The following is a 15,236-nucleotide window of genomic DNA, read 5'->3' on the forward strand; positions in this document are numbered from 1 at the left end:
GCATTGGGGAGGCGAATCCTGTCAGCCTCCACAAAGGATTCTCCAAGACCTCCGTATTGCCCTTTCGGAGGAATGGGATCGACAGCCACAGGAGCTGTTGGACCATCTGATAGAGAGCATGCCACGTAGTTGCAAAGCATGTGTGGCCGTTAGAAGTAACCATACACACTATTAACAGCATATTTTTTTTGTGAAATACTATGCCAAGTTTTGTTAAATGTTGTCAAAGGTGTACCTTAGCTATCAGAACCTTTCTGACACTGTATTTTTTTTAAATTTGTGTGACATATGGTGTGTGATTCAGCTTCCGTTTGTTCAGCAATCCGTCTGACATTCCCATCAGGCGGTATGGCCTCGTTTAGTGATTATGCTTAACTTTTGGACACAAGTATATAAAGGAAATGTGAATGTTTAAAGAAACAAATTGGTAAAGTAAGGGAGAGAATTTATTCATTTCATAATTGCCGGTATTCATACATGTCATAGTCACCAGGAAACAAAATGATAGTAATAATAATAATAGGGAATTCTGTTGCAAATACCTTCTTGTCACGGAAATAAGAATTTTATACATTACTGATATTATGTTGTACACACAGCAACAATACTGCATAGCTGTTATCATGATAATCCTCATCATAATCACTGTAATACAGGGCGGGCGATATGAAACTGGCCCGGAAAATATTTATAAGACTGACGCGGAATTTACCCTGTCACATGTCAGTGCGTGAGCATCTCCCGCATGCTCGATCCCAATTACGTCACTCTGTCGTTACGTTTGAATGAGTGGGAGAAGCAGACGTGTTTCGTGACCAGTTGAATGCGACACAAAATGGTGCTCACGATAAAACAGCGCGTGTTCATAGTCGAGTGTTTGCGCAAGTGTTTAAGACTAGAAGTATTTTACGAAAACCTCCAAGAAAGATTGCAATGCAAACCTAAGTGGAAAAATGTCTTCGGAACGGGCTCTGTAGTGAATAAAAACCGTAACCATCCGAGAAAAGCTCGAGTGAACAAAAGCCTATAACGAAGTCCGACGAAATCTCAACGCCGTTCAACTGTCCAAGAGGGAATTAAGAGAACGTTGTGTCGAAACATAATAAAAAACGATCTGTACCTGTATCAATAACGAAGTATTGAACTTTTTTGCTATTGGCTTTAAGTCGCACCGACAGAGATAGGTCTTATGGTGACGATGCTATAGGAAAAGGAAGCCTACGTGGCCTTCATTAAGGTACAGCCCAGAATTTGCCTGATGTGAAATGGTAAACCACGGAAAAGCATCTTCAGGGCTGCCAACAGTGGGATTCGAACCCCCTATCTCCCGGGTGCAAACTCACAGTGGGGCGCCCCTAACTGCATGGCCAACTCGCTCGGTATTGAAATTTACCTATGAAAACGTTGACATTTACAATAACATACAAAAGCTGAAAACTAGAGCAGCAGCTGGATATGAAAATACAACTATTTCTAAGGATATACTAAAGACAATTCTTTCGGATACAATACCATGTCTGAAGTACTTATTTGACTATTGTTTCCATGAAGGAGCAATGCCAAATGAACGGGCATGTCCTATAGTAGCCCCTGTGTATACAGGAAAGGGTGATAGACGTAAAGCTGAAAATTAAAGGCCAGTAAGTATGACATACGTTGCATGTCAGCATTGGGAAAGCATTCTCTCTGATTGTATTAGACATGCTTGTGATGTTAATAACTGGTTGATAGCAGGCAGTTCGGGTTTAGTAAATGTTATTCCACTGAAGCTCAACTTGTAGGATTCCAGCAAGATATAGCAGATATCTTGGATTCAAGAGATCAAATGGACTGCATCGCGGTTGACCTATCCAAGGCATTTTGTAGGGTAGATGTGGGAGACTATTGGAAAAATTGAGGGCTATTGGACTAGACAAAAAGTGATTGAATGGGTGGGTATATTTCTAGAAAGCAGAACTCAGAGAATTAGAGTAGGTGAAGATTTATGTAGTCCGCCTCTGTGGTGTGGTGGTTAGGGTGATTAGCTGCCACCCCCGGAGGCCCGAGTTCGATTCCCGATTCTGCCACGAAATTTGAAAAGTGCTACGAGGGCTGGAACGGGGTCCACTCAGCCTCGGGAGATCAACTGAGTAGAGGTGGGTTCGAATCCCACCTCAGCCATCCTGGAAGTGGTTTTTTGTGGTTTTCCACTTCTCCTCCAGGCAAATGCCGGGATGTTACCTAACTTATAGCCACGGCCGCTTCCTTCCCTCTTCTTTACCTATCCTTTCCAATCATCCCATGCCCCACCAAGGCCCCTCTTCAGCATAGCAGGTGAGGCCGCCTAGGCGATTTACTGGTCATTCTCCCCAGTTGTATCCCCGACCCAATGTCTCACGCTCCAAGACACTGCCCTTTTGGCGGTAGAGGTGGGATCCCTTGCTGAGTCGGAGGGAAAACCAACCCTTCGCCAAAATAATGGATTATTATTATTATTATTATTATTATTATTATTATTATTATTATTATTATTATTATTATTATTATTATTATTATTATTATTATAGTGTTCAAGTTGCTGGAGCCCTTGAAAGGAACCTTATGGATAGATAGCATCTACAACAGTGGTTCCCAACCTTTGCCAGCTGACGCGCCCCGTTTTCAGATAAGGGTGGTCATCCCCGCCCCCCCCCCACGTCGCTTATATAACCTCTCCGATAAACTGACGTGGAGGATATAGACCTAATCTAATGACACTACATAGTGAATTATTCCATTATTCAATTATTTATGAAAAAATAATATGAAGTAGGCTACGTGCTTTATGTCTGTGACATACTTGCTTCATTGTAGCACAATACAAAGAACACGCTTTTACAATAAATCCTTAAATTAGTCAACAGATGTCAGTGAGAGGGTTGACACTGTTTTCTCTTGGTAAGATTAGGCATGTTTGGTTTGATATTGACAGAGCACAGCGGAGATCACTAGCAACATCGAGCCGACAGCGCTGCTTTGTTATTATGACACTCAGCGTTCAAAATCCTGACTCGCATAAATCTGTGGCTTGGTTCTAAAAGGGCCAATGTCAAAAAACCTGTTTTTGAGCTATGAGCATTTGAAGTTTTGCTTATAGTTTTGCAATCAATTTTTTTACAATTAACTTTAAGTAATAATAATAATAATAATAATAATAATAATAATAATAATAATAATAATAATAATAATGCTATTTGCTTTACGTCCCACTAACGACCTTTTACGGTTTTCGGAGACGCCGAGGTGCCGGAATTTAGTCCAGCAGGAATTCTTTTACGTGTCAGTAAATCTACTGACACGAGGCTGACGTATTTGAGCACCATCAAATACCACCGGACTGAACCAGGATTGAACCTGCCAAGTTGGGGTCAGAAGGCCAGCGCCTCAACCGTCTGTGCCACTCAGCCCGGCACTAACTTTAAATAACTTTATACTTTCTTTGTGGAAGTCACCTTATTAAGCGCTAATATTTTCTGTCGTATTCTTTAAAAATTGCCAGGTCTCCAATCTTTATTGGTAATCATCTGATGGCATCATAAGCAAGCATAATATTGGAGTTTTTGCCTTGGAGATTTAAATTCAAACTGTTCAAAGCTTCAAAAAAATCTCAAAGATATGCCAATGAGACAATAAACTTGGCATCAGTAAACACTTCATACTGATCGTTCTTGCCTTCACCAAGAAGAAACATTTGAACTTCAGACTTTAATTCAAACAGCCAAGCCAACATGTTCCCTTGTGATAGCCAGCGAACCCCTGTGTGGTAAAGGAGAGTTTTGTGATCGGCTTGAAGGTCAACACAAAGGGCTTCAAACAATCTTGTCTGTAAAGAACTTGTCTTCACAGAGTTCACTATTCTCATATCGATGTTTAGAGTGTTATTAAAATCTTGGGGCAAAGTTTTGGCCGCCAAAGCCTGCCGGTGAATTATACAGTGGGTTCCCATGATGTTTGGATTTTTATTCTTGGACAATTTGAGAAACCCAGAACGTGACCCAATCATAGCAGGTGCACCATGCGTACATACACCCACTACATTTTCCCAGGAAAGTCCATGTAATTGGAAAAAACTATCGATGACAGAAAACACATCGCAAACTTTCGAAGTTGTTTTCAAACATTGGGAGAATAACATTTCTTCTCTTAAAATTCCACTGTCGACAAGTCGACAATATACAATCAGTTGACAACAATGGGCCACATCGGTTGTTCCATCACACTGAATTAAAAACACTGGAGATGCTTTCACCTTCTCCAAAAGTTGCATTTTAATATCTTCTGACAGTTCTTGAAGTCTGCACTTCACTGTGTTATTAGAAAGATAAATTTTAGACAATTTCTGCTGACTCCCTTCACCCAAAACTATACTTGCGTCTAATAACATACATATCTTTACTAATGTTTCCCCAATTGTGTGCGCTTTTTTTTGTCTTTGGCAATCAGAAGAGCTAGTTCATATGGTGCTTCCACTGCTTTCTCATTTTTTTGGTTAAAAGTACCCGATGAATATAATTTCATACGTTTTAGTGAGTTGAGTTTAGTTGCAACAAATTCTGTGGGTTTGTCTTTTAAGACTGAATGATTTTTGTTTAAATGTCTCTCCAAACGCACAGGCCTCACCGCATCGTTACTCAGAACACAGTGGCAGATTACGCATTGAGGCTGTTGTATTCTGTTCCGTTCAACGACTGTGAAGCCATGTTTAATGTAGTCATCATTGTACAGTCTCTTCTTGGACATCGTTATCAGTTTTTTAAAAAGGTCACAATATTAAGTAACGCAATTCACACAGTCGCACTGTTACAGCGAAGCATACACGACACACACAATAAACAACTTGACAGACACGTCCACTGCGAACGTATACGGGGCACAGAATCAACAGTCGAAGGGCCTGGCCACTGATGGTCTATCGGCGATGTGTTGTCATGGCCATTACTGCGCCATCTCTGATGGGACAGTTGTACTATGTAGCTCTCGCCAATTTGACTGCAAGGGAAGAATAAGAATGTGTAGGGGTGGGAACAGAGCATTCAAGGACGAGCTACCATCAAAGCTAGTCTATATGCCGCAGAGTGAGAATGAAGGAGGAACTTTCACTTCACTTGTTGCTTCCGAAACTCCGATATTCTTTGTTATTCAGAGTTAATGTCGACTCCTGACTGTAGTAACTTATTGCCAGTTAAGATCATTGGTGAGAAAATGTCACTGTTTCATTAATTGCTGTGGTTAAACATTAATTAGTTGTAGCCCAAAATACCAGTAGGCCTTAGAATTTCACGGTAGTCGTGAAAGCCTAACATTTTATATTAAATACATTTATTATAATTTAGCCTACACTTATTGCCTTATCTGCTGTTGTTGTCGCTACTAGATCAATTTGATATAATACTGACATTTATACGAGTATCTCCTTCGTGTAATATATTTTGTTTATGAGAAAAACCTTGTGTAGTATGTAACAATAACACTCGAAAATGAAAGAAACTACTACATTGTTGATGAGTTGAAACATGCCGCGTATGGTCGTAGTTTACTTTCACGCAAGTAGGTCCACAAAGTGTGCAATTAAACGTGCGTTGAGTGGTTTTGTTCCCGCACCTGCTCTCAGGCTTCATTTTGCTCCAGGCGGCTACTTTACTTCGATAAGAACTTTGTCGCATGGAGCCTTTTGTATGGGAAGAAATGCTGAAAAGTATAAATGTGAGAAAAGAGCAATTGAAAGTTCAGACGAACATACCTTAAAACTGCCCTCCACCGTACGCTTCCCGTTCGGACATCCTTCTCTCTTCCTCTGATATTTCCCTCCATTTCACCAACTTCCCTTCTGGCTCTTGTGTAGAACTGCTCCTTGTCTTGCTGTGGTCACGTTGCTCACTGATGGTCAATGCTAATAAGGTAATAGGTTCATCCCTCATGACGGTCACAACTTGGAGGGCCTTTACACACCCAATATTTAACTCCATCACAGATGTAATTACTGCTAGCTCCAGTTTATTTTTGGAAACACATATTTCCTTAGGGCAGTTGTCCCGTAGACGCACGATGTAACACCAAAATATTCTTAGCCCGTCGTCATGAGAGAAGGGGGAGTGGACTCGCTCTTCCAGTGCTCAAAACCTCCCTTTAAAATTTGCGCTCGGAAATTTAAAAATGGTGCTATGATGAAAGTAATAACATTTTTTTGAAGAGGAAGGATTGTAGAACTTTTTAAGCCCAAAATTGAAAAATCGTTTTTTTGTGATGAAAATTCGCCAAATTTTTGTCAAGCGTCTGCTCTGATTGGCTGGTTCTTAAACCGAACGTAAATTAAGTGAATTTTCCGAAAACAAAGAAATACGTATTTCTTTATTTTCAAAGGAGACTCCAAATGCCAATCTTCACCTCTGTAACATCTTAAGTTTTTGGGATATCACTATCATAATAAAAATAACTTAAACCGCTTTTCAGTCGTTTTTACCCCCTTAAGTCTTTTTACGGAAACAAAACTTACATGCTTCTTTATGTTTAAAAGGGATTATAAATACCAATTTTCACGTCTGTAACATGCTAAGTTTATGTGATGTTCTGTGGATATTCTCATTTGAAAAATTCACTCCTTTTTTCAGTTCCCCTTAAGTGGATTTTCCGAAAATAATTTGCCAATGATTCTTTACTTTTACAGGGGATTCCTAGCACCAATTTTCACGTCCGTAACAATTTACGTTCCTGAGATGTACTGTAAGTGCAGTCTTCTTAAAAATTCAGCCCATTCGACACTCCTTTTCACCCCCATTATTTGGATTTTCCAAAAACAAAAAAAATTAAAGGATATTTCATATATCAATTTTCCTGTCTGTAACATCTTCACTTTTTGAAATATAAGTTTCCTCATAAAAGGTATTCAATCCACTTTTTACCTTTTTCCCCTCCCGTTCAGGGAATTTTCCGAAAACAAAAAAATACATGTTTCTTTACTTTAAAGGAGATTCTAAATATCAATTTTTCGCTTTTAACTTTTAAGGTTTTGAGGCCTAAATATGCTCATTTAAACAATTCCCTCCCATTTTCACCCCCTTGGAGACGAAATATCTAAAAATCCTCCCTTATTGAGCACATACACTCTAATATAAATGTACTCCCAAAATGTTATTTCTTTATGTGCAGTAGTTTTACCTCGGCGATCATGAATCAGTCAGCCAAGACATGTTATTTTATAAATAGATACACACATAAATATATAGAAAAGAATGCTACAAGAATCTGTTACTGTAGATTAAGATTTAGTGTCATCCATACCTCGTTGATATCCCCTTTCCCACGGCCAGATCGTACTAGAAACACCAGGAAACAGAGCAGGCATGTGGATATATTCTTTTGGTATCACTGCAAATAAAACAAATTTATTATTATTTAAATCTATGAGAATAATTTAAGCAGTATTAAATCAAAGAGAAGTAACAGGTTCTAACTGAAATATTTTTCTTACACAATATTTCGAACTAAAACACAGAATATGTAGCCTATTACTGTATTTTACTGATCATAATACACAATTTCTTCCTGAAGAAATGTCTTAACATTTCAAGAGCACCGTATACTCGAAACAGATAAAATATTCGAATGTTTCAATTCATATTATCACTTTTTCCGCCAGTTTTAGAGTAGGGCAGGGAAATATAGAGCTTGCTGATATACCTGGAGGACTTGCTTCACAATTATAACTTCTTTATGGCTCAATAAATAAGCTCTTTACAGGGTATATGAGACAGGAATTGAACAAAGGGTTAATGGATGAAAACCCACACACTTTAATGCCGAAGGGCGTTTTAAAACGGCCTAGAGTACAACCAAACAAATATATCAGAGGGAAAAGCAATTGCGGTCTACAGTTAATGGTGACCTTATCGTAACAAGAAATGATGCATAAGTAACACACTCAATGGCAGTGAAGACCATGATATGATTTGTACGAAGAGAAGGAAGAAGATCAAAACAACAATGCCAAATGGACGTATTTTAATTAACTGTATTAATGATCACTCCTACAACCATTTTAATTAGATTTACCAACGTTTTGAATACATTTATTATTTTAACATTTTAATTGCACAACGACTAACAATTTCTTGACGTTATCCTCATTTCTTAAGATTGATAATATTTGTATTTTAGTAGCCTCTCAGCGATCCAGTGAGCTAGTTATTGTAGTTGGCAAATGGGCAAAGTAGGTATGTTCGTGCATTGAAATAATCAATCAATCAATTAATCAGTCAATCAATCAATCAATCAATCAATCAATCAATCAATCAATCAATCATTGATCTTCATTTCGGGCTTTGTCCGGGTGGCAGAGTCCGTATCAGTTGGTCACCTGAAATTTTCTAAAATAATTTCAAACATGGAAATTTATTGAACATTTCTCTTGATAAATTACACCAGTTCCCAAATTTCTCTTATAACTTAAATGAATGTTTGTCCCACCACGTCCTTTTGAATTCTAACTTTATCTTCTTACTAGCTATAGTACCCGTCGTTGACGAGACACTTGACACTTAGCATGTGGATTATTACATATTTGGCCACTCCTCACACTGTATTCTAGATTCTGAGGCACGAAAGTGGGCTGTGGCTTGCTGTGGTGTACTCTCTTCCTTGCTCTCTGGTGCCCTTTGCATGATTACTCATCTAGATACGATCTTTTACTTCCATTGTAAAGGGAAGCCATGTGTTGGGATAATATAAAAAATACTGGCAGGTGCACAAAGCCTTTTAAACGTTGCCAGAAGATTCTCCACAGCAACTCTCTTCACAGTCTATAGAGCTAGTTATCGATTATTGGACAAGCACGTGACTGCCACGTGATTATTGGTCACTGTATCGGGAAAAACGTATAGAACAAAACTTCCCCGTGAGCTATCTTCATACAAAACGTACCGCAAGAGGTCGACATTTATTCTTGAGGAATTTTCTCAAGCATCCCCTCATAGTGAAATGTTTGGACAACTTATAGCTAAGATCCTATTCGACTATATTTGGAACTGAAGTACCATGTTTCATAAAATCCACCCGTTATGCTGTAACGGACAGAGACAAATATTAAACTTTACTCGCCTTAGGCACTTACATTGACGTCACTATTCTTGTTAGAATACAGTATTAACCGACTGGAAAGTCGCAGTGAAAGTCAATGCCATCATGTGAAATGCTCGCTCAAACGAAAAATGGCATGGTTTCTCACTTTTCACGAACAGCACTACGCTAGCGTCCTAACAGTGCCAATCAAGTTCCAGAGCTGGAAAGACCAGGCCGCAGACAGCCGTGAACACTCCTCTGCTGTTTTCCGTTAAGTTTGCACAATGGACATTGCGATTGGCTCCTTGAGTAAGGTTCGAATAGCTGTAATACTATGATGAACCAGTAGATATCAAAACATATAAGAACCAGAGGAATGGCATGCTATAACATGAAGTTATTTAACTCCGCAGCAACTTCCCGTCATTATTCATGCAAGATGTATTACTCGGACGCAGCAGTATTCCCGTCGGAGATGAATGTCATTAGAAGAGACACAGCCTTTCACAACAAAAAATTCAATATTAATGTTTTGGTTGATAAATTGTATGGGCTTTCTGTATTGTAGGTCTTCATATTTTGTTTCTAACCCATTCAACACTCTTTTATCTAGTTCGATAGCCCTCATTTTCGTTAGCAGTCTCCCATTATCTACTAGATCGAAAGCCTTCGATAGGTCAATAGCGATACAGTATATTTCAATCCCTGAATGTAAATTTTCCACTACATGTTTCTAGAATGTTGTTAGTTGAGCCTCACTGGAATGACCTTTCTGAAATCCCAACTGCCTTCTGCCATACCAGTTAGTAACTTCAACAAAGAGGGCGTTTAAGTCTCTGGCAAGAACCCAATTAGAGTGTGGTGATCCGAACCAGGACTACATGATACGAGAACTGGAAAAGCTCCTAGTAAAAGCAGCACGATTCGTTATGGGTGATATCCGACGAAGGGGTATATAATGCTTTCCCAGAGCTTCATAAAACTCATGTCCATCTGATTGCCCTGTAATTATCTGCATTATACTTATCACTCTTTCCTTTATACACAAATTTCCACTAATTTAGTGCAGATTCTCCATGAAAACAGTAATAAAATAATTGTTTCAGACGTGGTAATCCATCACAACACACTGCCTTTACCATATACTAAGAAATAAAAACAATTCCAGCTGCCTATCCACCTTTCAAATTTTTGTATCTTTTGATAAATGTATGCATTGTTGTAGGCAAATTTCTGTACTTTGCCTGTCCAAACATTAAACTTAAAACCAACTATCATTACAACCAATCATCAGTGATCTGCAATTAGATCTGTCGCCCAGGTGGCAGATTCACTACTAGCTGTTTACCTTGCGCTTTTTTAAAGGTTTTCTCAGGACTTGGAAAGTTATCGAACATTTCCAGTGATAATTTATTCCAATCCTTTATTCCTTGTCCTATAAAATAATATTTGAGCCAACTTGTCCCCATGAATTCCAACTTCATCTTCATATTATGATTTTTCCTCATTTTAAACGCTACACACAGGCTTATTCGTATGCTAATGCGATTCCAGGCCATCTCCCCACTGACAGCTCGAATCGTACAACATAATCGAGCATCTCGTCTCCTTATTCTCAAGTCTTCCCAGCTCAAAGTTTGCAACATTTTCCTAACACTAGCCCTTCGACGGATATCACCAATAACAAATCGTGCTGTTTTTACTTGGATCTTTTCCTGTTCTCGTATCATGTGGTCCTGGTTTGGAAGCAATACACTGGAACCATACTCCAATTAGGGTGTTAACAGAGACTTACACGCCGTATCTTTTACATCCACAACCCCTAAATACCTTCATAACCACTTGAAGTATCTGTACCCTTTCTTAACAACCTTGTTAACATGATCAATCCAACGAACATTATTCCTTATATGAACACCTAGATACTTACAGAGTTTTCTAAATGGTACTATAACACCATCAACACAGTAATTACAACTGAGAGTACTTTTCTTCTACGTGTAACTTACAATCTGATTTTTCATCCCATTTCCATCATACCATTATCCGCTGTCAATCTCAACATTGTCTATGTCCCTCTGCAGGCTCTCACAATCCAGCAACTCATTTACTAGTATATACTGTACCCGTCTATATCGGTCCTTATCTTTTGGGAAGGGAAATGTGACATTTATTAGAGAATATACTCTTTTCGCCGTTCGAGCCATTTGCGACGAGCGGCTGTGAGGCTGACCTCGACCGGGAGCCACACCGAGGGGGTGACAGCCGATCGCCCGAAACCGTCGTTTTGTAATGTAAGGGAACAAGGAGTAATTAGCTTCTGTCGGTTCCTATTCAACTTGGCATGGGGTGACTACATTTTTTAAACCTGTAAATGTCTTAAAACATATTGAAATTAATGTTGCTCATTTAGTTATCCCGGTGTACCTGGTTTGGGTGCTCTGTATCCTCTGTATCGTTGGGCCATAAGCCAACATAGGGTTTTAACTATTTACTTCCATAAGGAGGGCAAGTGTTTCGCAACATAGCCTTTTGTTTATGGCGAGTCATTTTCAACCTTTTCTTTTTACACTAGGGCCACTTAGTATGGGCAATTATCCTGTACATTTTTGGTGTGTGTAGAGTTTTTCTGGTGTTAGTTCTCTTTGGGAACAATGAACCCTATTCCTGTTATGCAAAGGATAATTCCCACATCGGGCGACGGTGTGTAAATACTTTTATTGAGGAAAACCGATAAGTTGTCAGGTGGAAGCTAAGTGCGACATAAGATAACTGATACCCCTGCGAAGCTGGACTATGATATAGTTGGAGCGCAGATCCTACGAAGTGTATTTTCCTGGAGCATTTCTTGCCCTTATAAGATTTTGTACCTGGCAAGAGCAATTCAGCACTTTTCTGCGTAAATTAAAATTTGTAATTCTCTCAAGGTTTTGTACCTGATATTCGGACCTCTATGTCTGCTATATTGTTAGAGCTGACGAGCTCATTAATATTGTTCTTATTCATTCAAATGTTCTACTTCTCCAATTTTAAACTCAGATAAAAAGGAAAGAAATAAAACTTAAAAATGTGTTGTGTTAAATTCTGTTCTAGTTAATTCCTTGTCCACCTATTCAACCCAGGCGCTTCCTATCCCTCCGTGTTCCACGGAAACCCCGGAAGAATTATTATTACTACAAAAACAGCCGTGAGTTTGCTTCAACTATTGTGAATAAGCAGAAACCAGAATTATTGCAAATAGGCATGTGTTTGACACGAGCAATAAGTAGGGTAAAATAGGGGAGGCTGGCGCAGGGCTAATGGGTAAGTTGTCAGCCGCAAGCAAATACTTCTGATATACTGAAGAAATAGGGTGACGTCACCTTTTCGCTTCCCTTCTCCCAGCCAATTTTTTCATAACTGTATAAATTTGAAGGAATCCCACTACGGCCTAATCCTTCTGACAGGTTGCCCTTCCCAACTTCAGTGCTTGGAGAAATGATGTAATAACTGTATCATTTTCTTTCTCTGTTGATAGAGGGTATTGGAATACGGCTGCAATAAGTGACTAAAATGGGAACTAAGACACTTTCAACTTACGAGCTTGCGTTGGCAGCTCTATGCCCTCTAGCGTAATCTCGCGTCATATAGTTGTTTAACCTTCTATGAATAGGGAAACGAGGGTTTAGCTGGGTTATAGATTTTAAACTGTTCTGACTGGAGGACGAACATCTGACACAATAAAACGCATTCGTCATACACAGCAGACGCTACCCACCCTCGTAGAGAGAGCGTTTTCGGGGACTAGGCAATTTTCTGGATGATAGTGTGCTATGGCGAGGGGATGCTGCAGTGCTTGAAGTTTTGGCAGGGTAATCCAAATGGAAGTTCGCATCAGTTAGTGTCAGAAGAATAGAATGGGTAAAGTGGATAATTACTGTCACTGCAAGGTCGCTTTGAAACGAGATACTAGCTATTACATGTCAGCCTTAACAACCTGCTGACTTACAGTCCTGTGAGTATTGAGTTTGCAGGACAGCGAACTTACGTAATTTCCGCACCGTTTGCATTCTGAATTATTATTTTCAAAGTAAGACATACACGGCTTACCTAGGACGGGCTTCAAAGCTCTGTCTCTTAACCCGGATGTGGTGGAGCAGGGTATTTTGTGACCTGGCACAAATTTATTTTGTTAGATTGCGCTTATTTTTAAACTTACAGACCTTGGCTGCCACATACTTCTCCCTGCATTCCTTGATTTTCTTCTGAGGTCAGTGGCATTTTAGAGACGGGTGTTCATTCTTAGAAAGATGGATTATTGTCAAGCGCTGTAATAAAGTGACTCGTTAGACCCCCTGCCACCAGCCCCGTTCGTCGGAAGGACAACAGGGACAGTGTTGAGTTTACCCAGTGAGTTACTTGTGTAATCATATTAGGAATTCATTCAGCCAATCCCTTATTGCTGAAATGTGTTATGAAGAGTCTGAGCCAAGGGTCTTATCTCGTTTACAGTCTGTGGAAGAGGGCGAAGTTTTAGTGAGAGTAAGGATGAATTACAAGTAGTACAGGGAGTAGTACACTCTAACCGTTATACGAGACAGAGCGCAAATGAAGAAGTAGCAAATATTAGTGATTATTTACATTTCTCAATGGTTTGCGACCATAACAGGAAAGGATAGTGTTACAAAATGGACAAAAATGACCTAAAAACTCACGTACTCGAACCCACAACATTGAAATCATTTACTGGGCGTGATATTCGTATCAAGAAGTGCATCATCGCCTGAAGAAGCTTCAGAATTTTTTTCACAAATTATAATATGTTGGAACTCATTGTAAACTGCACGAACCTGGAAAATAAACGAGTCAGAGAAGATTATAGTCACAAACGAATTATCATGATTTTATTGAGTGTTATGACGAGTATAATTATTTCCACTAGCGTAATTATTTTGGAAAACCCCTGATCAGCACCTAGGGATTACTGTAGGAACAACGCTACATACTTAGCAAAATCCGAGGCTGTCAGCTGAATCAAGGTAAGGTTTTAGTAAAGATTATTCCTGTGCACAACAAGTTTTTACTTTTATAATATTCATATGCTCTGAAGCTAATCATTTGATATATACACTTATTTTTGATAACATATCATGCTATTGAGTTCATAAATCCAATTCATCAATACGTGATGTATGAAAATACGTAATTTTGTTATTAGATCTAGTTCAATCATAGTGGCCGGAAAATGCCCCACGTCACCTCTCACACTGCATCAACGAGAGCCACCGGTCCGGGGTTAACTCAAAGATTCGTAGTTCGATTTTTATTAGCAGAGAGAATTTTCATCAGGATGAAGGCAATTATTTCTATCCTGAATTGATGAGGTATGAAGTTTACGAACGCGCTATACTTGAAACGATGTGGGGTTCGATTCCCTGTCAGGAAGTCAGAGGGACATAAGTCTCTGGGGTTCGACTGAAATGAGTAAAAGTTTAAGTTATGATGGCTAAGGCGGTTTGTTGACAGACCTTCATACACAGCTGACAACGATTATTACCTTTTCTGCATGAGCTACAAGCTTATTACTTATGCTAACAGATTCAAGTGGTATGTTTCCGATCCAATTTGTTATATGTCATGTTTAACCTATATTTTTTTAAATTACTAGGGCCTAAATGTAGCCTATGTATTTCTTATGGCAGAACTGACACCGCTTATTTTCTCTTCTGCTTGAGATACATGCTTAGAACTTATGCCTACAGATTCGAGTGATGTGTTTCCGATCCAATTTATCAACTTTCATGTTTATCGGATAATTCGTTTAATTTCTAGGGGCCTAAATGTAGCTACCTAATGTATTTCTTAGGTAGAACTGACACCGCTTATTTTCTTTTCTGCATGAGCAAAAGACTTGTAACTGACGCCTACAGATTATAGTGGTATGTTTGCGATCAAGTTTGTTAACTTAAATGTTTATCCGATAATTTGTTTCGATGTCAAAAATATAAACGTAGCCAATGTATTCCTTACGACAGAACTCTTTAACATCAGGACTATTCAAAATTTTAGTTAAATATAACCACGATAATTATAAAACCGTCTTGGATTATACTTAAATAACTTTTAGAGAAAAATGTAGGTTAGGTTGAATACACCCATTAATGAAAAATTCATTATCTCCTCAA

The sequence above is a fragment of the Anabrus simplex genome, chromosome 2 (genome assembly GCF_040414725.1).
Source record: "Anabrus simplex isolate iqAnaSimp1 chromosome 2, ASM4041472v1, whole genome shotgun sequence".
Classification (NCBI taxonomy): Eukaryota; Metazoa; Arthropoda; class Insecta; order Orthoptera; family Tettigoniidae; genus Anabrus; species Anabrus simplex.